This window comes from Corylus avellana, chromosome ca8 (assembly GCF_901000735.1).
Source record: "Corylus avellana chromosome ca8, CavTom2PMs-1.0".
NCBI lineage: Eukaryota > Viridiplantae > Streptophyta > Magnoliopsida > Fagales > Betulaceae > Corylus > Corylus avellana.
The window spans coordinates 11436632-11460616 of NC_081548.1; positions in this window are offsets into that span (position 1 = coordinate 11436632).

Below are 23985 nucleotides of genomic sequence, written 5' to 3' on the forward strand. Positions count from 1 at the left end.
AGCCTCTGCCCTACTGCCTCTCTCACTCTGTGTTTGCTCTCTCAAATATACATATATCATATTTTGTGTTGAAATATACATAATTCTTTTTTAGTGGAATATATTTTGAGCAAAATTAAATTTCTTTATACTAAAAATTATTTTAATAAATGAACTTAGTCAATATGCTTGCTCGTTTTAAGTTTAGGTAAAATCATGAGTTTAGTAATTTTTTTTGGAGTACAATTACGGTCACTTTCCATATATATATATATATTTTGTTTCTTATCATTTATTAAAGCCTTTAATATCTTGGAACTCAATTTTTTGCATTGACTGTATTGATGTATTATTATCACAATTTTTTTTTAAATTTTTTTTTTTTTTTAAAAATTTTATAGTTTAGGGTTTTAACGGGTCGTGTCTACCCGATTAGACCCGGTTATTTTAAACGGGTAAAATGGGTCTTGTCGGGCTACCCGGCTATTTTTGTGTCATAATCATGTCAGACCCGATTACCCGTTTAGCTAAACGGGTCGTGTCTGTGTATAGGCTAATTGTGTAATGGGTACCCGTGGGTCGTAATTGGGTCGTGTCCGGTACCCATTTTGCCACCCCATTCTCCACTGCCAACACTTCTCAAAGGTACTCATCCCCTAACTATCTTCCTCCTCATGGCTCCTTCCACATCAAAGGTCCATGCAACAATTATACCAACTATGGCCATGGCCGTGGTCAAGGTTGGTGAGCTTCTTATCAATCTTCTGGCTACAATTAATCTAGACCCACATGCCAACTTAGTCTCAAGATTGGGCACACTGCACCAAACTGCTGGCAGTGTACTGATTACTCTTCTACCCCAGAATCATCTCAAGTTGCTGCTTTCAAGGCAACCACGAATGCTACTTTGGATCCTCAGTGGTATGTACCACTGGCTGCAATCACCATCTCACCAACAAGTTAGCTAACCTTAATGTGCTTGCGGATAACTACCATGGTTCAGACCAAATCAGAGTGGGAAATGGCCAAGGTTTGCATATTTTACATACTGGATCTACTACTTTACCTTCTTCTAGTCATAATTTTCAGCTTTCTTCCTTATTACATGTTCCTAAAATAGACAAGAATCTCATCTCTGTTAATCAATTTACTTGTGACAATGGTGTTTTTGTTGAGTTTCACCCTACTTGTTTCTTTGTTAAGGACCTCTACTCCCGAACCCTGCTACTTCAAGGCCCGAGGAGAAACAAGTTGTACCCATGGCCTTCCTCCAAGTCCACCTCCAACAAACAAGCTGCCTATTTAGGAGAGAAGGCTCCCATAGCAGATTGGCATCGTCGGTTAGGCCATCCTGCCCCACCTATTGTTCGTAGAGTTGTCCGCTCAAATAGACTTCCAGTGTCTTCAAATTCCCGTACTTCTTCAATTTGTTCCTCTTGTCAACAAGGCAAAAGCCATCGTCAACACTTTCCAGTGTCCAAGTCCGTGCCAAGCAATCCTTTACAATTGCTTTTTCTTGATGTATGGGGCCCTGCTCCTTTATTCTCTCTCAATAATAAAAGATTCTATTTTTGCATCATTGATGACTTCACAAAATACATTTGGCCTTTTCCTATGACACACAAATCTGAAGTCTCTGCTATATTTATTCATTTCAAAAATCTTGTTGAAACTTACTTTAACCATAAGTTTCAATCTGTGCAAAGTGACAATGGAATGGAATTTAGCCCACTCAAATCAACTCTAACCAAAATGGGTATAACCTATAGATCTAGTTGCCCCCCCACACACCATCAAATGGGTTCAGTTGAGCGTCGTCATAGACACATTGTTGACACTGGTCTCACTCTCCTAGCCATGACTCATGTTCCATAAACCCTCTAAGATGGTGCTTTTGAAATAGCCACATACCTCATCAATCATCTTCCCTCTAAAGTCAACCACAACAAATCCCCTTTTAAACTCATTTTCAAGATCACTCCTGACTATAAATTCCTCAAGACCTTTGGTTGTGAATGCTGGCCCTTCCTTCAACCTTAGAACAAACATAAGTTAGATTTTCAATCCAAATCTTATGTCTTTATTGGATACAACAAAGAGCACCAAGGCTACAAATGCCTACATCTTCCCATTGGGAAGGTGTACATTGCTCGACATGTTGTATTCAATGAGTCCTCTTTCCCATTTTCCTAAAACTCCAAGGTGACCCCCACTTTGTCTAGAACTTCCCCACATTTTCTAGCCACATTCATCTTACCCTCTTAGCAATTTCAAGCCTTCCAACCTCCTCAGAGCCCACCTATTATCATCCCTTCACCATCCCCTACACCTCCCGAACCATCTACCTCTACTCCTTCCTCTATCTCCTCCTCAAGTAGCATTCCTGATGTAGTCTCAATGCAAGCTTCACCAAATCCCTCAACTAATTCCACTGAACCATGGCCACCCCCACGAACACACCGGATGACAACTCGTTCTCAACATGGTATATTCCAGCCACAGCAACTTAATGATGGGATAATATAATATCCACCATAGGCACTTTTTGCTTCCTCACATTCTGAAGAAAGTGAACCTACATGCTACATAGTTGCATCCAAGGATCCCAAATGGCGGCAGGCCATGAATGAAGAGTTTGATGCTCTTCTAAAGAATGACACATGGTCTCTAGTAAACCAGTCTCCATCCATGAACATTGTGGGCTCCAAGTGGGTATTTAGAATAAAGAGGAAAGCTGATGGGAGCATCGACAGATATAAAGCAAGATTTGTTGCTAAAGGTTTTCACCAACAACCAGGTTTTGACTATGCTGAAACCTATAGCTTGGTTGTAAATCACCATCCAAACTGTGCTCACCATTGCTCTCATGGAAAACTGGAAGGTTCATCAAATAGATGTAAGTAATGCTTTTCTCCACGGTTTCATCAATGAAGATGTGTACATGGCATAGCCCCTGGGGTACATCCATCCTATTTCACCTCATGCAGTTTGCAAGTTACACAAAGCTCTTTACAGACTCAAGCAAGCACCAAGGGCTTGGTTTTCTCGCCTAAGCAACTGGCTACAAGAGCTTCCACTTCACTCCTCCAAATCTGACCCATCTTTATTTCTATACAGGAAAAATGGAGTAACAATTTATGTCCTAATCTACATTGATGACATCATCATCACCAGTTCTCACACCGATGCTATCTCAAAACTCAACATTGATCTTCAACAGTCCTTTGCAATCAAGGATCTTGGGCCATTGCCCTTTTTTTTTTCTTTTTTTTTTTTGGGAGTTGAAGCTACATGGACGGTTGATGGTCTTCATCTATCTCAGCAACGATACATACATGATTTGTTGTCCAAGACCAACATGCTCTTAGCAAAGCCCATCTCTTCTCCAATGTAAGCTTCATCAACTTTAAGCAAGTACGAAGGCCCAACAATCACTGATCTAACTATATATCGTAGCACAGTAGGGTCCTTAAAATATCTCTCCCTCATCAGACCGGACCTCTCTTTTGCCATTAACAAAGTGTCACAATTCATGCAAGATCCTTGCGAACCACATGGGTTGTTGTCAAATGAATATTGTGTTACCTCAAAGCCACAAGTGAACATACATTCTTCATCTCCAAGTCATCTTCATGCCAGCTGGTTGCTTACTCAGATTCCGATTGGGATAGATGCCCTGATGATCGCCGTTCAACATCTGGATATTGCGCCTTCCTCGGTAGTAACCTCATCTTATGGAGTTCCAAAAAACCGCCTACAGTCTCTAGGTCTAGTACTGAATATGAATAGAAGGCCTTAGCAAATGCCTTTGCCGAATTCACCTAGATCGAGTCTCTATTGGGTGAACTTAGAGTCTCTTTATCTCATCATCCAGTTCTGCATTGTGATAATATTGGCACAATGTATCTCACTTCAAATCCAATTTTCCATGCTCGAACAAAGTACATTGCAATTGACTATCATTTTATATGAGACAAAGCGGCCTTCAAAATTCTAGACGTAAGATTCATTTAGGGAAAAGATCAAGTGGTAGACATTCTCATAAAGCCTCAAGTCTCCAAGAAGTTCACATTGCTAAAGTCCAATCTCAACATTAGACCTCAACCATCGAGATTGCGGTGGTGTATTAGACCTACTCAAACTCTTAGAGATAATGCAGAGGATGATAAGCATCAAGAAGAAGACTTATGATAGGAATCAAACTCCTAGAGATAATGGAGAGAATGATAAGCATCAAGAAGAAGACTTATGATAGGACTCTAGTACTATTCTATAGTGTTCAAACTTGTATTATATTGTAGAGTTCAAAGTAGTATTGACTTGCAACTCTTTCTTGGCTATATATACAAACATTGCTACATTAGTTGATGTAGACAACATGACAAAAAATCCTATAGCTTTGATACTTAAATCATTCATCTTCTAAGACAGATTTCTATGTAAACTCGATTTCCATATCAAATTATATGTATACCTCTGATAGCTTGTTCCTTCTACATTCATAGGCTTTTCTTTTCTTTTTTGCATGGGTTCGCCAAACGTCTTCTTAGGATAGTACCCTAACTAAAGGTGTTGTTTGGTTTTTGACCCATAGCCGGGCATGCCTCATGCCTGATATTGTCTTTCAAAGGATAGAGTTTTCCTCCAAAAAGGGTTGGAGGAATTTCCTTCAAACTAGTTTATAAAAATGACATGTGTCGTCTACATGTGAGAAGTACATGCTCTTTTTTTTTTTTTTTTTTTTTAATTACAAGGACAAAGTTGGAAGAAATCTTATTCGAAAAGCATGTGCTTCTCACATGTTATTCAAAAAATATGTGTTTCTCACATGAAAAGTGACGCATGTCATTTTTATAGAATAGATTAGAAGAATTTCTTTCAACCTAGTTTGGAGGAAAACTCTGTCCTCTTTCAAATGGGTGTAATACTGGCAAGGTGATGGGTACTCATTTAATGTCACTTGCCACTAATTCAGGGAAGTAAGCCTTGCAAGTGTGCTTAGGTGTAGTGAGATGTGGTATTCTCCCAAAGATATAGGGAGTGATTGAGGTGATATGGCGTGGTGTAATCCTCTATGGCATCCCTACCTAGACTGACTTGTGGTCTATCGGGTTGTTGGGTTTCTGTTAGGCCTGGTTTGGCTGAAAGATTAATCCACATGCCTAGGGGTTAATAAATGGGTATACAAAGGTACAAATTTTTAAAGAAGATTTAGGAATCGATGGTTCACTCTATACCCCGTGGAGACAGTCACTATAGCACCCATTGTCATGTAGCTATCTTTAACAAGATACAATTGTTATGTTGTAGCATGTGCAATATCCTTCCATGAGTAATGCTAGAAATCCATCTTGTGTTACTCAAAAAATGAGACAGCTTTTAAAATCACTATTTAATAAAAATCCAATTGTGATTAATCACAAGCCTAATGGTGATTTTAAAAGTCACTCCATTTGTGAAGTGACACAAGAGTGACTTTTAGCATTACTCATCATTCCAGACCTAATTTTCTAATGGTTAAAAGTTGAGTCTTCTACTCTAAAGCCAGCAATTTTATATATAAAACAATTACATCACATTCAATCACAAATAACACAAACCAGAGCCTGACTTTCATCATCCTACCCTTTAATACCCTTAATAACATAGATGAGCATCACCGAAGTAGACTTTTGTTATGCTCGGTGAAAGACTATTAGGATCGAGTTCGACCTCTAATCGCTAAATAAACAAAGTATGGAACTAAGCCATAGAACAAAAATAAAACATGCACAGCAAAATTAAAACAACATCACAAACATAACACAAAGTTTGTTTACGAAGTGGAAAACCATTTGAACACATTAAAGGTAAAAACCACTCGGGGGCAGCCAAACCTGGGAAATCACTATATGAAGATTCAGAGTTACAGACTAGACGATACTCACAACCTGGAGGACCTCTAGACTTAGTAAGAACGACAAGCTTCCCAGCTAGTCTCCATCTTGACCATCTTCACAGAGTGCATTTCCTCACCTACCCTTCGGTAGACTTCTTTCTTCAAGGCAACAATCTTTGTGTAGGTGAATGAAAAAGCAACACGCCAAATCAAGATCAAAGTACAACCCGAAGCTTTATCATCTAATCTCTTGAATACACACTCTTGAGACACAACGCTCGAAGAGAACTATTGAGATTGCACAGAGAAAAATCTTCCCAAAAAGTCTGCAGTAAACAATGACAGGAAAATCTTTTTATAGGTGATGAGTGCCAAATATTGCATATTTGGGCCCCTTAATTTACATTAGTTAATCCTTTAGCTTTGTCATTATCTAATGTTTTGTTTTAGTTTTGTGTTTTTAGTCTTTTATAGGTTGTTGAAGGAAAACTGTGTCTTTAAAGGGAAAAATGCAAAGTTTGGAAGAAAGCACACTTTGAGAAGACCTAGATGATGTGGTTAAGTTCAACCCAATCAAGGATTAAACCGGAATTTATCTAATTGGAGTCAAAATTGGATTGGATTCAAATTCAGATTATGGATACGTCTCAGTATTTTGACTATAACTTTCTATTCAAGTATTGGATTGAGATGAAAGCAGCAGCACTGGAAAGCTAACGTAAAATACTACAATTCATTATGAAAGAGGATTTTCCTAATTCAGACGTTTCTATGCCAGAATCGTCCCACAATAAAAGTACATAAATCTCGACGAATCTTATTCCAATTTTAGACTTCTATATGGATTGGGAGACAGACCTCCGAATTATCTAGGTTTACTAGGTCTTCTGGGACTTTCCTAAGCCTATAAATAGACCTCTTTGCATTCAAGAAATGGAGACAACTTTGGAGAACAAAATTTCACAGCTTTTCTCTCTTTAGTTGAGTTTTTCTTTGGGTCTAGGTTTAGGTTTAGATTTTATTTTTATGTGGAGCTAAATTCTCAAATAAGGTTGGGGATGAAGCCTTACCGATGAAGAACAACAACACTTTTATATATGTCTTTATTTATCTGATTTTATTGGATTTAATATTTTAATTGTTTTACTTATTTTCAAAGTGTGGAATGATTCTTGGATATCTTTTGTGATTCAAGGATACATTTGATGATTTGAGATAATTTCACATAATTGATTGCTTGATTTTATTTGCCTGAAAATTGGATATCCCTTGTGATTTGTTTTACAGATACATTTGATGTTTCAATTAAAATTGAATATCTTTTGTGATTTACGGATACATCTGATGATTTAATTAATATTGGATTCCTTTTGTGATTTGTGCAATGAATGGATACATGAGATGATTTTGATTAATTGTTTGAAGCATAGTAAAACATATCTACGATTTTAAAAGTGAGAACTTCATATTAATATTGATGAACATGGAAGTATGTTGTTATGATTCGGTAAGTGTGGATTCCCAATCCTTAGTATTTTATCTCTTAGTTTTATTTATTTATTTAGTTTATGTTTTGTCTTTTTATTTTCAAAAACCCCAAATCAAACTCTTTTTGGAACTAGGCTAGGATAAAATTAGTTTAGATATAAGTTGTTCTGTCAAAAACACAATTCCCTGTGGGTTCGACTTCGCACTTGCAAAACATTATATTGCAAACGATTCATGCACTTGCCAGTATATTAAAATTTGCATAACAAGTTTTTAGCGCCGTTGAAAGGGAATTGTTCAATTTTTGAAACCAATTTATTTCTAATTTATTTTTATTCTTCTACTAGTTTTAATTAGAATTTTATTTTTTTTTGCGTTTTTTATTATTGTTACTAATAAAAAAAATAAAAGATTTTTTTTTTTTTTTTTTTTTTTTTTTTTTTTTTTTTTTTTTTTTTCTGGCTTGTTTTATAGTTTCTGCCAAACCATCATTCGCACACCAACGCAAGTGCGATCGAGCTCACATTTGGTAAGCTCGAGCGCACTCGCGGCCTGCGCTCGACCACTTCCCGCGCATGATTGGGGACACGCACGCAGCATCGGCATCCTTGATGGGTTAGCGCACTTGCGCTAGATCCCATCCATCCTGCGCTTGAGCGTAACTTCATAGGCAGCACCAATAGGCTGGCAGTAACTGAAATTTTGCCAAAATTTATTTTTGGTCATTTTTGTGAGTTTTTAAGTTTTAGATTTTATTTTTTTATTATTTTGTTAGTCGTTTTTTTTTTTTTTTTTTGGAGTTAGTTTATTTTCTTTTTTTTTTTTTTAAAAAAAAGGTTAATGTTTATGTGGGATAATTGCATGCTAAAGAGTGAGGGTGAAGTATGGATTTTCCGTTTAATGATTTTTATGATTTTTCTGTACAACATGCTTCTCCTAGTTGTAGGACACCAGCTCCTACCAACTACCCTCAAAATATTTACCCACATAAACCATGTTCATATTATTTCAATCCTTATCATGAGGAAAACAATTGTCCAGATTTGCGAGCTGAGATCAACGACTTACATGACAAATTAGAATAAATCAAAGCAGCTAGATCTAATTTTTCAAATGAATAAATGAACTCCAGTTTCTCTAGTCCGGGGTTTGATTCAAATTCCAATGATTACAACTCGGATTGGAGCAACCAATCTGATTTCTCATGGTTAGCTCAAGCTACGTGGAATTATCTTCCTAAAGAGGAGATAGTGCAACTTTGTCCAACGCTCACATTGATGACTTAGATAGAAGAAAAGACCAACTTGGGATAGCTAGGTGTGTCTATACCAGAATTATGAATGATTACGGACCATCTTTGTGTTGTTTATATTGTTTATATTGTTATAATCCTACTCACCACCAGAGCAAATGTCCATTCATTAGATACTATGGGAGCATGATTAATAAGGATGATGCTAGCAATGCTAATCATAAGCATGTCAAAGCACTTGAAAGAGAGGAAATTGCTACAGGAAGTTATGATCCTCTAGAAATATTATTGCAACATTTTCTAACAGCTCATATCGATGATATAGGCGATAGACTAGCCCAGATAATGGAAGCCAGAGTTGTCAATCTTCAAGTACCTCACACTCACCCACTATATAAGACATGTTCACATTGTTATATCCCTTATCACAAGGAAGAGGAGTGTCCATTCATTCTACACTACATGATTGATGAGGATAAAATTGTGGATAACAAAGAGGAGCAAGTTGAGCACCATGAGAACAGTGAGTCCCCAGAAAATCCTGATCTGCCCAGTGACATGGAAGTGAGTACTAAAGCTCCTACTTGCATCACTGTCCCTCTTGAGACACATCAAGAGCCCAAAGCTTCATCTCTTGAATGTCTCAATGAGCCATCTTATGTCACGATCCTCAAGGACTTGTCCACACAAGCGCAAAAATCTAGGAACCACTTTCCTAAGAAGATCCTTCAAAGCAAGTAATTCTACATAAGATGGCGAAACATCCTTTTAGAGGGTTATGAAGTTTTGAAGAAGAAAGGGTGGAAGTGATTGGTTGGATATCCGTATGATCGGGGGAAGCGCTTTAAAGTTTTCTCCTCCAATTTATTTTCTGCACTTCACATTACAAATTCTTTCTTTCCTTTTTTATTACATGTTATTTTTATTTGTTTTTGTTTCTAACAGCAATTAATCTTTTGATGTTTGTTTCTATGAAAAAAAATATTGTTGTTAGTTTTGTTGACAGTTGTTTTGGTGTTTGAGTTTAGGGGATGCCTTGCCCCTTTTTCATACCTTGATCTTTCCTTACTTCTGGTAATGTATTTCTATACTACACATTGAGGGCAATGTGTAATTCAAGTTTGGGGGTATGAAAAAACACTTTGTCTGTTTATTTTTGTTCCTATTTGTTTATTTTTATTTGTCTTTTTGTAAAAAAAAAAAGTTTGAAAAAGAAAAATTGTGCTATGTTGTTGTCAAGTTTGAGTTAAACTGTGACTGTGATTTGCATTTCATTGGCTTGCTTAAAGGGTTGATCACATCATTATGTCATTAGGAGTATGAGTCTTTTAACTTATTTTTGGGTAAAAGAGATTTCACTTTTTTTGAGAAAAATTTTTATGAGCACATTAGCAAGTTTTCTATGAGTTATGATGTTTGAGATTAAGTTTGTTCCTTTGAGATTTGCTGGATGACCTATTGATGAATGACATTGGTTTGCAAGAAGAAGAAGAAAAATAATAATAATAATAAAAAATAATAAATCATCATTTTTAGTTTTTCATCAAGTAACCGGACCTCTTGCCTCATTAAGCATTGAGGTTCGCGTCAAAAGGTGTGAAGTTTAAAGTTGATTGATGGTATGTCTAGCTTGACTTTGTAGCCTTTTTGACTTGAGTTAATATGCCCTTAGAGATGTTTACATCTAGTGCCCTAAAGCAACCTGGCTTGGGAGTTATTGGCTTAACACTCGGTACCAAGGTCAATTAGAAAGCTTAAGAGAGCTAAGCATTGCAAAGCTTACATAAAAAAAATAAAAAAATAAAAAATGAGAAAATGCATATCTTGCCTTGGTTATTTCATTTGATATGGATTCTTACGAATTTTGTGGAACTTATTTTGAGTTTAAATTGAAAGCTTCATGATTGTATGCTAACTACACTTTGCACTTTTTAGAATATATGAGGTCTCAATTGTCCATTTATGAGTGATTTGATTTAGGTGGACATATTTTCTGGGTTTAATGTAATTTCTATATGGGTGGTCAATCTGGGTTTTGGGTTCTAGCTTCAATGCTTGATGTTGGGATTGGATATGCCTACCCTGTATAGATTTTGTTGTGGGTGTTTAGTGGGGTTTCTTTGTATAGTTTTGGTTGTGGTTTGATTGAGTTTGTTGGGCTGGATGATAAAATGTCTAGATTGCTACTAAGTGTTTGATAAAATGTCTCTATGGTTCTATTTTAGTATTTTTATGTGAATACAACAGAAAAGATGTTGGGTTTTGTAGTACTTGGGGCCTTGAGAAGAAGATATATTGTCGCCTAACATGTCTTACTTGTGCTTTATTAGAAACCAAGCCGTTTTAGAGGTTACAATGACCAAAAGTACTAATACCATATGTTGGGTTCTGTAGTATGATGAGCTAGTCTGTTTGTAATTTTTGAAGCCAAGACAAGCGGGTATAGGCACAATGTTTACATGGTTCTTACTTTTGTTAATCACTCAAATAAATATTTTGAAGTTAATTTGACTCCTTACTGGTATGGTTCTGTGTACTTGACTTCCTATAAGAAAGTTTAAGAACCATTGCTACCACTTTTTCCTTCAGGGTTTCCCTTTCTGTTTAATGCTTTAACAAATGTACAGAATTGAACAAAGGCTTTAGCCCCTTATTGTGCCTAAATACTACCTAATTTTAATAGATAATATTTAGTACGTTTTAACTCGCAAGTGCACAAGATCAAAACAATAGTATAGTAGGCAAATACGAGATCATTCCCACAAGGATTGGTAAATTATGTTTAGAAGTAATTTCCTATTTAATTAAGAGATAAACTCAATTGTCATGATTGAGTTAAAATAAAGAAATAAAATAAAAGATAAACAAAATTAAAAAAAAGATTGGGGTTTTGATATCCACCACTAATCAGACTAATTAAGATAACAATATGCCAATGCGCCAATTATATCGGTATAATTAATGTTTGCCAACCTAAGGGCATGGGTGTCTACTCCTTAAGCTATTGGTTTTCCTAAGCAACGAATTAGACATGGGTGTCTACTAAGTTGTTCTTTAAGAAAGCATAAATTTGTGAAAATCGACAAACACACGAGGCCTAGGGCATGGGTGTCTACTCCCGGTTCCCCATGTTGATTAGCCCAAGAATCCGGTGTGGATATCTTTTGTTACTCTTATTAAACACAGGACTCGATTATCCAAATTGATTTAACTAACTAGTCCATACCCCATGCATATGTTGGCCAGACAGACACATATGAGGAATACAAGATAACAGGTATTAATCAAGTTAAAAATACCAAAATATAATTGTAGCAAATGCGCCAATATTGCAATCATAAAAAGACATGATTAGGGCTTCAATCTAGCCCTAATAAAAATATAAACTACATAACAAAAATAAAAGGGTGGAAGAGAAGAAAAACCCAAACTTCTCTTGATGTAGCCTTCAGTTCCTTTCCAGAGCTTGTGTCTCTTTTCTCCACACCTATTCCTAGAACCTAAGAGGTTTATTTATAGGCTTTAGAAGTCCTTGTTACACAAGTAAACCTAGAAAATTCGGAGTTTTTAAGTCCAAGTCCCATTAGGATAAAGAAAACCTAAGTCCAAATCGGAATAGGATTCGCCCAGAATTGCGGTTCTGTCTTGCGGCGCGATTTTGGCCTTGCAGCGCTCCGAATTGGGAAAATGATATTTCACAATGATCTGTATCCCTCTGAGTTAGCTTTCCAATAACGCTTGAATCACTTCAATCGGATATCGGATCTGAAAGTTATGGTCAAAATACCGAGACATGTTCAGAATCCATTTTTTCATCCAATCTGATTTGACTTCAATGGGAGAAATTCCGAATTGATCATTTCCTCTATTTGATTAAACTTAAGCATGATTGGCTAAGCTCAACCATATCTTCTAGGTCTTCCCAATTTGCCCTTTAAGCTTGTAATTCTTTCAGAAACGCTTTCTTTTCTTCCAAAAGCCTAAAAATCAAAGAAAAAACAAAAAGGAAGTAAAATGACCTAATTAACCAAAACCAAAGAATTAAAACATGCAAGTTAAGGGCTGAAAATATGAACATTTTATCACTTATCACACCCCCAAACTTATATATTGCTAGTCCCTTAACAATATAGAACTAAAAACAAGAATGAAAAAAAAACAGAAAACAAAAGATAAATTCATCTTTCGTGGGATGTACGATTGCATTTAGCATATGCAACAAGCCTTTTAAACCCCTAGGAATTCCCTAGTGGACGAGTGAACTCTCGTGAGTGTTTTCCAGAAATGTTACCCACAAACATCATGCATAGTTCATGTTATCCAAAAAATTAAAGTATCATTTCAAGATCATGGTTTTCATTTATAGGCAAGCTTAAAAAGATAAACTCCATCTTCACAATGAATTGAAATTTTAAATTTAACTACTTACAAAAGACATGCTAAGACATTACAAGTTTGAAAATAGGGTAAAGTGAACTAGCACATAAATATGAAGTTTCCAATTGTTTCTAATGTGCAATGTCTCAATATCTCAAAGTTTACTGAAATCCCTATTAGAATGAACAACAATGGCATATTTTTCTCTTTTCTTTTTTTTTTTGGTCAGGTTGCTTGATTCACTTAAGCTTTCTAATTGACCCATGTAACGAGTGTTAAGTCAATAACTCCTGAACCAGATGGTTTTAGGGCATTAGGTGTAGAGATACCCCTAGGACTTACTAACTCGAGTCAAAAAGGCTACGAAACCAAACTAACCATGACATTAACCAAATCAAAATTTTTCACCTTTTGACGTGAACACTCAATGCTTTGAGGCAATAAGTCCATTTACTCAGTGAAAAGCTTATCAATGATCTTATTTTATTTTATTTTTTATTTTTTCGCATATATATATGCCAAGGTATCTATCTAATAAATCATTCAGTTTCACTTAAAACATAGAAACACACACATCAGACTTCATGTCATACCTCACAAATTATGTACTAATGTGCTTGTGTAAGATCAGATCAAACATGTGAATTCTCAACTGTCCTAAGCAAGTAACCAAACTGAAAGACTCAATTATTAGATCATGTGTTCAAAATTTTTAAGCTCACTGATGAAATCAAGCCACAATTTTGGAGAGCAACTAAAATTTTAAGACAAACATGAACATGCATATATATTTTTTTTCTTTTTGATTTTTCACAAATAAAAATAAAATAACACTGGGACAAAGTGTGTTTGAACAAAATGTGTGCCCATACCCCCAAACTTAAATGACACATTGTCCCCAATGTGTCTAAATAAAGGAAAGAGTGTACCCTAGAGATGGACGTCATTGTCTTAGAAAGCATGGCTCATAGCACACCCCCAAACTTGAAGTGAAGCACACTTGTCCTTGTAAAATAAGAAAGCACACAAACAAGTAAAAAGAAACAAAACTAAAGATAAAAAGATGAAATGAAAATACACAGACAAAAAAAAATAACAAGATAACTATGGGGTGCCTCCCATGAGCGCTAAGTTTAACTGTCTTCAGCCAGACTGTACAGCAGCTTCATTACTGTTGGCTGGAGGTGTGCTCAATTGCACTGCCGCATGGTAGCTCAAAGTTGTGAACAGAAAATAGAGAAAAAGTAAAACCACAAAAATAATAAAAATAATAAAAACTAACAGACTTTAAAAACAGAAACATAAAACAAAAGGCAAAATAAAAGAAAACAGAGAAGAAAAAACAAATACAAATAAATTAATAGAAATACAAGATTGAAATTAGCAGCTTCAGTACTGCTGTCTGGCTATGCACTCGATCGCACAGCTGCGCTTAGGGCTGGCAAAACGGGTAATCGGGTAGACTTTATTAGGACCCATTAAGACCCGCGACCCGATTACCTGAAACACGAACACGACCCATTTAGCTAAACGGGTTAGCGGGTATGACACGATTATAACACGAAAAATATACGGGTAACCCGACATGACCCGTTTAGCAATAACTGGGTCATATCGGGTAGACACGACCTGATCCGACTAGTGCGCTAAACAGGTAACCCGACCCGACCCGACCCGACATGTTAAAAAAAAACCTTAATCAAAATTGGAAAAAATAATCTAATAAAGGGATCTCTTAGGCCAAAGGACTAATCAAATTTATCCTAACCATCCAAGAAGAATAAAAAGTTTTAAAAGAGAATGTTTTAATATATAAATAATGATTTAAAAGATAATGTTTTAATATATAGACCCACATAGAAAAAGTAACGGAAAAACAAGGAATAGGCCAGTGAAGTGAAGACTGTGAAGTCGTGAAGTGAAGAGTGAAATGAAGCCGTGAGTGAGTCAGTAAGTATTAGGGTTAACTTAGTTAGAACTTAGACATAGGTTTTTTTTTTTTTTTTTAAAAAAAAAAATTAAATGGGTCTGGCGAGTCACCCAAGACTCGCCAGACCCGATTGACCCGCCAGACCCATCTATTAAACGTGTCTGGCGGGTCGACCCTCCAGACACGAATTTAATCGTGTCTACCCGACCCGATTAAGACTCGAATCTGATAAGCCCAAATCCAATACCTGTTAACTTCGTGTCGTGTTCGTGTCGGGTTCGCGGGTCGTGTCAAAATTGCCAGCCCTAGCTGTGCTCGATCTCCCTAGAATGGGCGCTCGAGCGCACTGTCGTAAAACGTAAACTTATAAGGCTCACAGGCAGCTGTGCGCTCGATCGCACTGCCGCAAATTAGATGAGATTTGCAGACATAACAGAAACAAAAGACAAAATAGACAGAAATATAAAACAAACAAAATAATAAATAAATAATAAAAAAAAATGAACAAAACAAAGCAAAGAAAGAAAATTAAAATAATAATAATAATAATAAATAAAATAAAAGAATTATAAACAAACAAAAACAAAGAAAATAAAATAAGCAAAATTAATACAAAACTGAAAATAGAATAGACACAGATAAGTAAATGGAAAACTATATATATATTTGGATAAAACAGAAATTAAAATTAAAATAATAGACATGAAACAAAAACAAAAAATAGAAATATAAAAATAAAATAAAATAAAATAGAGGCAAAATTGCTCCCTGGAACTGCGCTCGATCGCAGGTTTGTGCACTCGATCGCACTGCGCTCAATCGGCCTATGTTCGATTGCAGTCACAGAATGCAGGTTCCACAAGCTAAAACAAGACAGAAACAAGGAAGTAAAAAGAAACAGGAAAATATTTTTTTGATTTATTCGATTTTTTTTTTTGATATAAACAAAATTAAAACTTGAAAATTAAAATAACATAACGAAAGGAAAATAATTCTAAACAAAATTTAAGACAATCCCCGGCAACGGCGCCAAAAACTTGTTGTGCCTAAATACTACCTAATTTAATAGATAATATTTAGTACGTTTTAACTCGCAAGTGCACAAGATCAAAACAATAGTATAGTAGGAAAATACGAGATCATTCCCACGAGGATTGGTAAATTATGTTTAGAAGTAATTTCCTATTTAATTAAGAGATAAACTCAATTGTCACGATTGAGTTAAAATAAAGAAATAAAATAAAAGATAAACAAAACTAAAAAGGATTAGGGTTTTGATATCCACCACTAATCAGACTAATTAAGATAACAATATGCCAATGCGCCAATTATATCGGTATAATTAATGTTTGCCAACCTAAGGGCATGGGTGTCTACTCCTTAAGCTATTAATTTCCCTAAGCAACGAATTAGGCATGGGTATCTACTCTAATTCTTTTCTTTCTTAAAAGATTTAGCATGGGTGTCTACTAAGTTGTTCTTTAAGAAAGCATAAATCTGTGAAAATCGACAAACACACGAGGCCTAGGGCATGGGTGTCTACTCCCGGTTCCCCATGTTGATTAACCCAAGAATCCGGTGTGGATATCTTTTGTTACTCTTATTAAACCCAGGACTCGATCATCCAAATTGATTTAACTAACTAGTCCATACCACATGCATATGTTGGCCAGACAGACACATATGAGGAATACAAGATAACAAATATTAATCAAGTTAAAAATAGCAAAATATAATTGTAGCAAATGCGCCAATATTGCAATCATAAAAAGACATGATTAGGGCTTGAATCTAGCCCTAATAAAAATATAAACTACATAACAAAAATAAAAGGGTGGAAGAGAAGAAAAACCTAAACTCCTCTTGATGTAGCCTTCAGTTCATTTCCAGAGATTGTGCCTCTTTTCTCCACACCTATTCCTAGAACCTAAGAGGTTTATTTATAGGCTTTAGAAATCCTTGTTACATAAGTAAACCTAAGTCCAAATCGGAATGGGATTCGCTTAGAATTGTGGTCCTGTCTTGTGGCACAATTTTTACCTTGTAACGCTCCGAATTGGGAAAATTCTATTTCACAATGATTTGTATCCCTTTGAGTGAGCTTTCCAATAACGCTTGAATCACTTCAATCGGATATCGGAGCTGAAAGTTATGATCAAAATACCGAGACATGTTTAGAATCCAATTTTTCATCCAATCCGATTTGACTTCAATGGGAGAAATTCCGAATTGATCCTTTCCTCTATTTGATTAAACTTAACCATGATTGGCTAAGCTCAACCATATCTTCTAGGTCTTCCCAATTTGCCCTTTAAGCTTGTAATTCTTTCAGAAACGCTTTTTTTTTCTTCCAAAAGCTTAAAAAACAAAGAAAATACAAAAAGGAAGTAAAATGGCCTAATTCACCAAAACCAAAGGATTAAAACATGCAAGTTAAGGGATGAAAATATGAATATTTAAACACTTATCACCCCTCATTCAGTTGCATGTCTAAGTCCAAATGTTTGTCCTTTACATATCCCATACCTGATATTCCAAGGGGAAAATTTTGGGGATGGGGGTTCTCTTGTTCTTTTTCGGATTTGGTAATTCTTCCATCCCCATGCCAAAATCTTGAGATTGGGACCTTTTTTTGTTATGTCCTTTCCCAAATAGAGGCTTTCGTGCAATTGCAAGTTACAAATTTTGAGATGGGCTCCCATGCCGAGTGACTTCATAACTATTTTTCAATTCAAGACTAGTTGCCATGTTAGGAATAATTTCTGCTTTTTTTTGAATTCAAGTGACTTCATAAGTATTTGTACTTGAAGCACCTTTTTATTTTATTTTTTTTGGCACTGAAAAGATGTTGGGTTCTGTAGTACTTGGGGCCTTGAGAAGATGCTATATTGTCGCCTAACATGTCTTACTTGTGCTTTATTATATTATTATTGTTAGTTAATTTGTATATTTTAACTTAACTAAACATAAATTTTAGTTTGACTTTTTAAATTATTGTATATTAGTATTTTTATGTTGTGATTAAAAATTACATTTTATAGGTTAATATGAATAAATGAAATATAAATTTTTTATTTTTTTGTGATTTTTCGTGCCGTCGCCAAACGCCGGAAAATGTTTTCATTGTAAAACATTTTCCTCCAAAATGACTTCCTTGAAAATTTTTTACGGCGAAAAATATTTTACGGCGAACAAACGGAGCCTTAGTGTTTTTCATTTGACGAATAAATTTAATGATTTAATTCAAACTGGATATCCATTGTGAATTGTAAATCAAACGGATACATTGGATGAGATTTGAATTAGATATTTTTTGTGATTTGTACAATGGATGGATTCATTGAATGTTTAAATTGATTATTTTTATGAAAAATAGAACATCCATAGGGTTTAGTTGTTTGTTAGATGAATGAACAAACATGAGAATGTAAGCTTTGATTTGGTGAGTGTGAATTCTGAAATCTTAGTCTTGTATCATTTGATTTAAATCACTTTCATTTAGTTTATCTTTTTACAGGAAAAATCACACAAAATTTGGAACTAGGTTAAAATAAGATTAGTTTAGATAGAAATTTATTTTCACGACACAATTCCTTGTGGATTCAGCCTCGCACTTGCAAAAGCTATATTGCAAACAACTCGTGCACATGCGAGCAACTTTAAAACTCACAACAAGTTTTTGGCGCCGTTACTGGGGAATTGTTTTTTTGTTTGTGAAAATTAATTTTTGTCTTAATTGATTTTATTTTTCTACTAGTTTAGTTAGATTTTTGTTTTATTTTCTTTTTGTAATTTTATTTTTAGTTTATTTGTTTCTGTTTTATTATCTAATAAAAAAAAAAAAAAGAGAAAGTGTAGTTTTTTAGTTTCTGTTGCAGTCTTGGACAAACGCACCAGGCGTAGTACGCTCAAGCACACTCGAGCACAAGCGCCGCATCTACGCTCGACCCTTCTGCACTTGCGCTCCAGCGCACATCACATTTACGCTCGAGCGCAAGCCACTTCTACTGAGTGCACCAGCGCTACAGCAGCACATCTGAGGACCATCGCTCGCTTGTGCTCGATCCTTCCTTACCTGCGCTCGAGCGCATCTCCGCAAACAGCATCTGTAGAATGGCAACAGTTGAGTAAAAAAAAAATTTGCTAACTTTTTTGTTGGTCCATTTTGTGAGTGTTTTGTCTTCTGTTTTTGCATTTATTTTCTATTTTGTTTTTCTTATTTTTGTAATTACTTTGTGTTTGTTAGTTAGTTTATTTTAGCACTTCTTGTGTGGTGCATGCTTGGTCGGAGATCTTTGAACTTAGAATTGATACCTTTAGATCCTGAAATAGAAAAAACTGCTGGGAGAAATCTTAGAACCCCTGCTGAGTTAGAGACTGTTGAGATGGCAGACCAACCTGGTAATATACCCAAAAATGTGGACCATACTAGATCTCTTAGGGATTTATTCGCACCTATTGCGACAAGTTCTCTCGCATGTATAGTGTTGCCTCCAACCAATGCTACGCACTTTGATCTTAAACCTCTTGTTATCCAAGTCTTACTGTCATTCCACGGTTTAGAGCTTGAAAATCCATATAGTCATGTGAAAAAATTCCGTGACATATGTGCCACATTCAAGTTTCAGAACTTTTATGAGGAGTCTCTTTGTTGGAGACTTTTCCCTTTCTCTCTTCACGATAGAGCCAAGGAATGGTTGGATGCTAACATGACTGGATCCATCACATCATGGGAAATACTATTGAGCAAGTTCTACAACAAGTTTTTCCCGATGTCCAGAGTCAATGAGTGCCGAAAAGAAATTAGTTCTTTCACTCAAGAGGAGGATGAGAAATTTTTCAAGAGTTGAGAGCGGTTCAAGGAGCTACTGATAAAATGCCCTCGACATGGATATGAGAGATGGAGGCTCGTTTAGTTCTTCTACCAAGGATTGACTCAATCCAACCGTAGTATGATTGAGTCTATGAATGGAGGAGCATTTTTTAGTTTGACGGGAGATGAAGCCTACAAATCTTTGGATAAGTTGTCCGACAATTCGCAGCAGTAGGATTTTTCAAGTTGTCGAGACAAATCTGCCCGTATTCCCAAGAAAGGAGGCATCTATGAGGTGAAGGAAGACACTGATTTGAGGTTGAAGATAGATGCCCTCACCTGAAAAGTTGACACTCTTGCTGTGGGCCAGTCCATCAATGCAGCCAATGCATTCAATGTTGATAGCTATTCCATCTGTGCTAGTCCTTTGCACTTAGCACAGAATTGTCCATCTTTATCGGCTTTTACCGAGTGCCCGATGGAACAAGTGAATGCTTTCAACGACTATAGGGAGTAAGCAAGTGGACCTTACTCAGAGACCTACAATCCAGGGTGGTGATCAGTGCTAAAATATACATATTTTAGCGCCTTAATTTATGTATGTTAATCTCTTAGTTGTGCTATTTTGCGTTGTTCTATTTCCTTTTTGTGTTTTTGTCAATTTTTAGGTGTTTGTAGAAAAGGAAGCACTTTTGGAAGTTTCGGGCATAAAAGACAAAATTGGAAAAAAGCTGGAAATTTTGGATCAAGCACAAGCATCCAAGCGCAGTGCGACCGAGTGCACTACACCTAGGCTCGAGCGCATTAGTGCTTAAGCGCCAGAGCTAGGTGCTAGCGCAGGCGTGCTTCTGTGCACACAAGAAGCAGGCTCGAGTGCACATGCAGAGGGATCGAGCGCAGGCTTGTGCTCGAGCGCAACACCCAGGGATCGAGCGCACTCGCGTGGCTAAGATGCGGGCAGACTTTTTTTTCACATTAAATTTGGTTTTCCAAATCCTAGTTGGACTAGGACTTAAACCCCCAACTTTACTAGGGTTTCTAGGGCTTTTTGGATTTTTCTAAACCTATAAATAGACCTCTAAGCCCCTAGGAAATATATACAATTACAGAGAGGAGAATTGGAGGCTACTTCCAGGAGTCGTTTTTTGGTTTCTTCTTTCCTTTTTCTTGTTAGTTTTAGTTTCAGTATGTGTAACTAAACTCTTTGTTAGGGCTAGATTGAAGCCCTAATCATGTCTGTTTAAGATTAAATACTAGTGCTTTTGTTGCAATCATTTGGTGGTTTATTTTAATTGATTATGTCTATGTGAGTGAATTCCTTATATGTATATGGTATGGATTTGTTACTTGAGTCAATTTAGATGACCGAATCTTGGGCTTAATAAAGTGACAGAAGAACCTCATCATGGGTTCTTGGCTTAATCAACATGGGGAACTGGGAGTAGATATCATGCCCTAGGACTCATGTGTTGGTCGATCTCCATAGAATTATGTTTCCCTAGATAACAACTTAGTAGATACCATGCTAAATCCTTTAGGGAAGAAAATAATTAGAGTATATACAATGCCTAATTCATTGCTTAGGGAGATCAATAGCTTAAGGTGTAGATACCATGCCCTTAGGTTGACAAGCATTAAATATACCATATGATTGGAACATTGGCCTAGTATTTTCTTAATTAGTCTGATTTGTGGTGAATGTCAAAACCCTAACTCTTTTGTTAATTATTTCTTTTAAATCTTTTCAAAATCGTGACAATTCTGATCTTTTAATTTGAAAAATCAATCCTAAATAAAATCAACAATCCTTATGGGAATGATCTCGTACTTGCACCCTATAGTATTATTTTGATCTCGTCCGCTTGCGAGTAAAACGTACCAAGTATTTGCCTATTAATTTAGGTGGGTATTTTGTACAACAAGTTTTTGGCGCCGTTGCCGGAGATTGTTTGATTTTGTTTGGAATTAATTTTTAATTTTTATTTTTTAATTATTAACTGTTAATTTAAGTTTTTGTTTTCTAATTTTCGCAGCTTATGTGCTATCTACGGAGGTGCGCTCGAGCGCCCATTCTATGGGGATCGAGTGCCCCAGTGCGATCGAGCGTACAAGCCAGTGCAATTGATTGCACATCTGGACAGCGGCACGTAAATTGTTTTAATTATAGATCTGATTTTTTTCTTTTCATGTAGGGTCATTCAAGTCTGCATCTTCGTAAGTTTTTTTTTTTTTTTTTTTTTTTTCCTTTTCTTTTATTTTACTCATGTGGGGAGTCATTCCAGCACCCCATATGAGCACACCGTTCTCTACACTAGGGAATGATTTCTATTTTGCATGGTGCCACCAGTCTCATCTAACATGGCAAGCTCAAGCTCCACAACAGTAGTATCAGGCTGAGCCACCTCTTTTGAAGAGCTCTAACCTTAAAGAAAATGTGTCAGCTATTCTCACCCGAATGGAGGCCAATAATCAACTGCTGCGATCCATCGACGCCAAGATCGAAGCTCAAGAGAAGGCATCTCCCATCTATTGGCCTCAACAATACAAAGATGAGCCACCTCCTCCGAAGAGTTATGAATTTTCATCTCTTCTCAGTGAATGTGAGACCAACAATCAACTGCTACAATCCATCAACGCCAAAATAGAAGCTCAAGAAGAGGAGTTATAGCCCATCTATTGGCGCCACAACAACAGTATCAAGTAGAACCATCTCTTTTGACAGTTTCTAATCTTAAAGGTAAGATGTTGAATTTTATGAGTGAGTCTAATCAGATGGTAAACTCTTTACAGGAGATGGAGAACTTTCACTCTGAATCAATTACAGAGATAGAGGCTCACCTCAAGCAAATATCAAATACCCTCAAAGAAGAAGAGCTCCAAAATCAGTTGGTGGCCGATTCCAGTGGACACTACATGGTGGATAAGAGTATTTGGTATCATGAGCATGCTATGATCACACTGAAGAGTGAAGAAGTGATTGAAAATCAAGTGGAAAAGAGGAAGGATGAGCAAATTGAGGTTCCACATCGAGAAAAAGAAGAGAGTGCTGAGGCTTCTTCAACATCAGCTCCTATTCCCGAAGTACCAAGAGGCTAGGAGAGAAGTCTGTTGGGGTTATGTGATGAGCAAAAAGAGATCATCGAGGTAGAAAAACCTCTTGAGTATTCTTCTCATGTTATTCCAGTTCATGATTCCATTCCGGATGAGAAGCTGTTGGAAAATACTCAGAGTGATCTGCCTCGACCTGGAGACATTTGGAATCACCCTGTAGTAAGAAAAATTCATTCTCTTTGGTGCAAGAGAAGCAAAAATTGGTGCTTCGAGTTTAAAAGGAGCATCATAGTCTTGCTGATAACGTTAAACTTAGCGCTCATGGGAGGCACCTCATAGAATATCCTTTTATTCTTCTGTTTGTTTTTCAATTTATTTTTGTGTTTATCTTTAGTTTCTTTTTGTTTTCCTTTGTTTTGTTTTAGTGTTCTGTTTTTTCTGGACAAGTGTACTTGCTTTCAATTTTGGGGGTGTTCTATGAGCCATACCTATTCCAGCCAATTTTCCCATCTCCCGGGTAAGATTTTTCCATGTTGTCTACACATTAAGGACAATGAGTCATTTAATTTGGAGGTATGTGAGACACTTACACACACTTTGTCCCTAATTTTTTGAAAAAAATTTGCATGTTCATGTTTGTCTTAAAATCTTTGTTAATATGAAAAAATTGTGATTTGATTTTCATTGGTGAGCTTGAAATTTTGAACACATGATTTGATCATGGAGTTTATAGGTCTGATTACTTACTTTAGGCAATCGAGAATTCATCCGTTTGATCTGATTTGACACAAGCACATTAGCACATAATTTGTGGGGTATGACATGTGAGCCTGATGTGTATGTTTCTATGTCGTTGTTAAGTGCCAAAATATTCATATTTTAGCCCTTAACTTACATTTGTTAATTCCTTAATTTTGATCAATTTATGTCATTATAGCTTTTTTATGTGTTTTCTTTGTTTTTACAGGCCTTTGGAAGAAACAGAAGCAATCTCGGAAGTTTCGGGCTTAAAGAGCTATTTTGGAAAAGAATGAAGGCTCTGGTAGTGCGATCGATGGCAGTGGATCTGCGATCGAGTGCATCACAGGCAAAGACAACGAGTGCAAGGTGTGCGCTCGTGCGCACCAGAGGCAGCCTCGATCGCACCTGCGATCGAGCGCTAGTACGAAGGATCGATTGCAGACCTGCGATCGATCGCACACGGGCTATGATCGAGC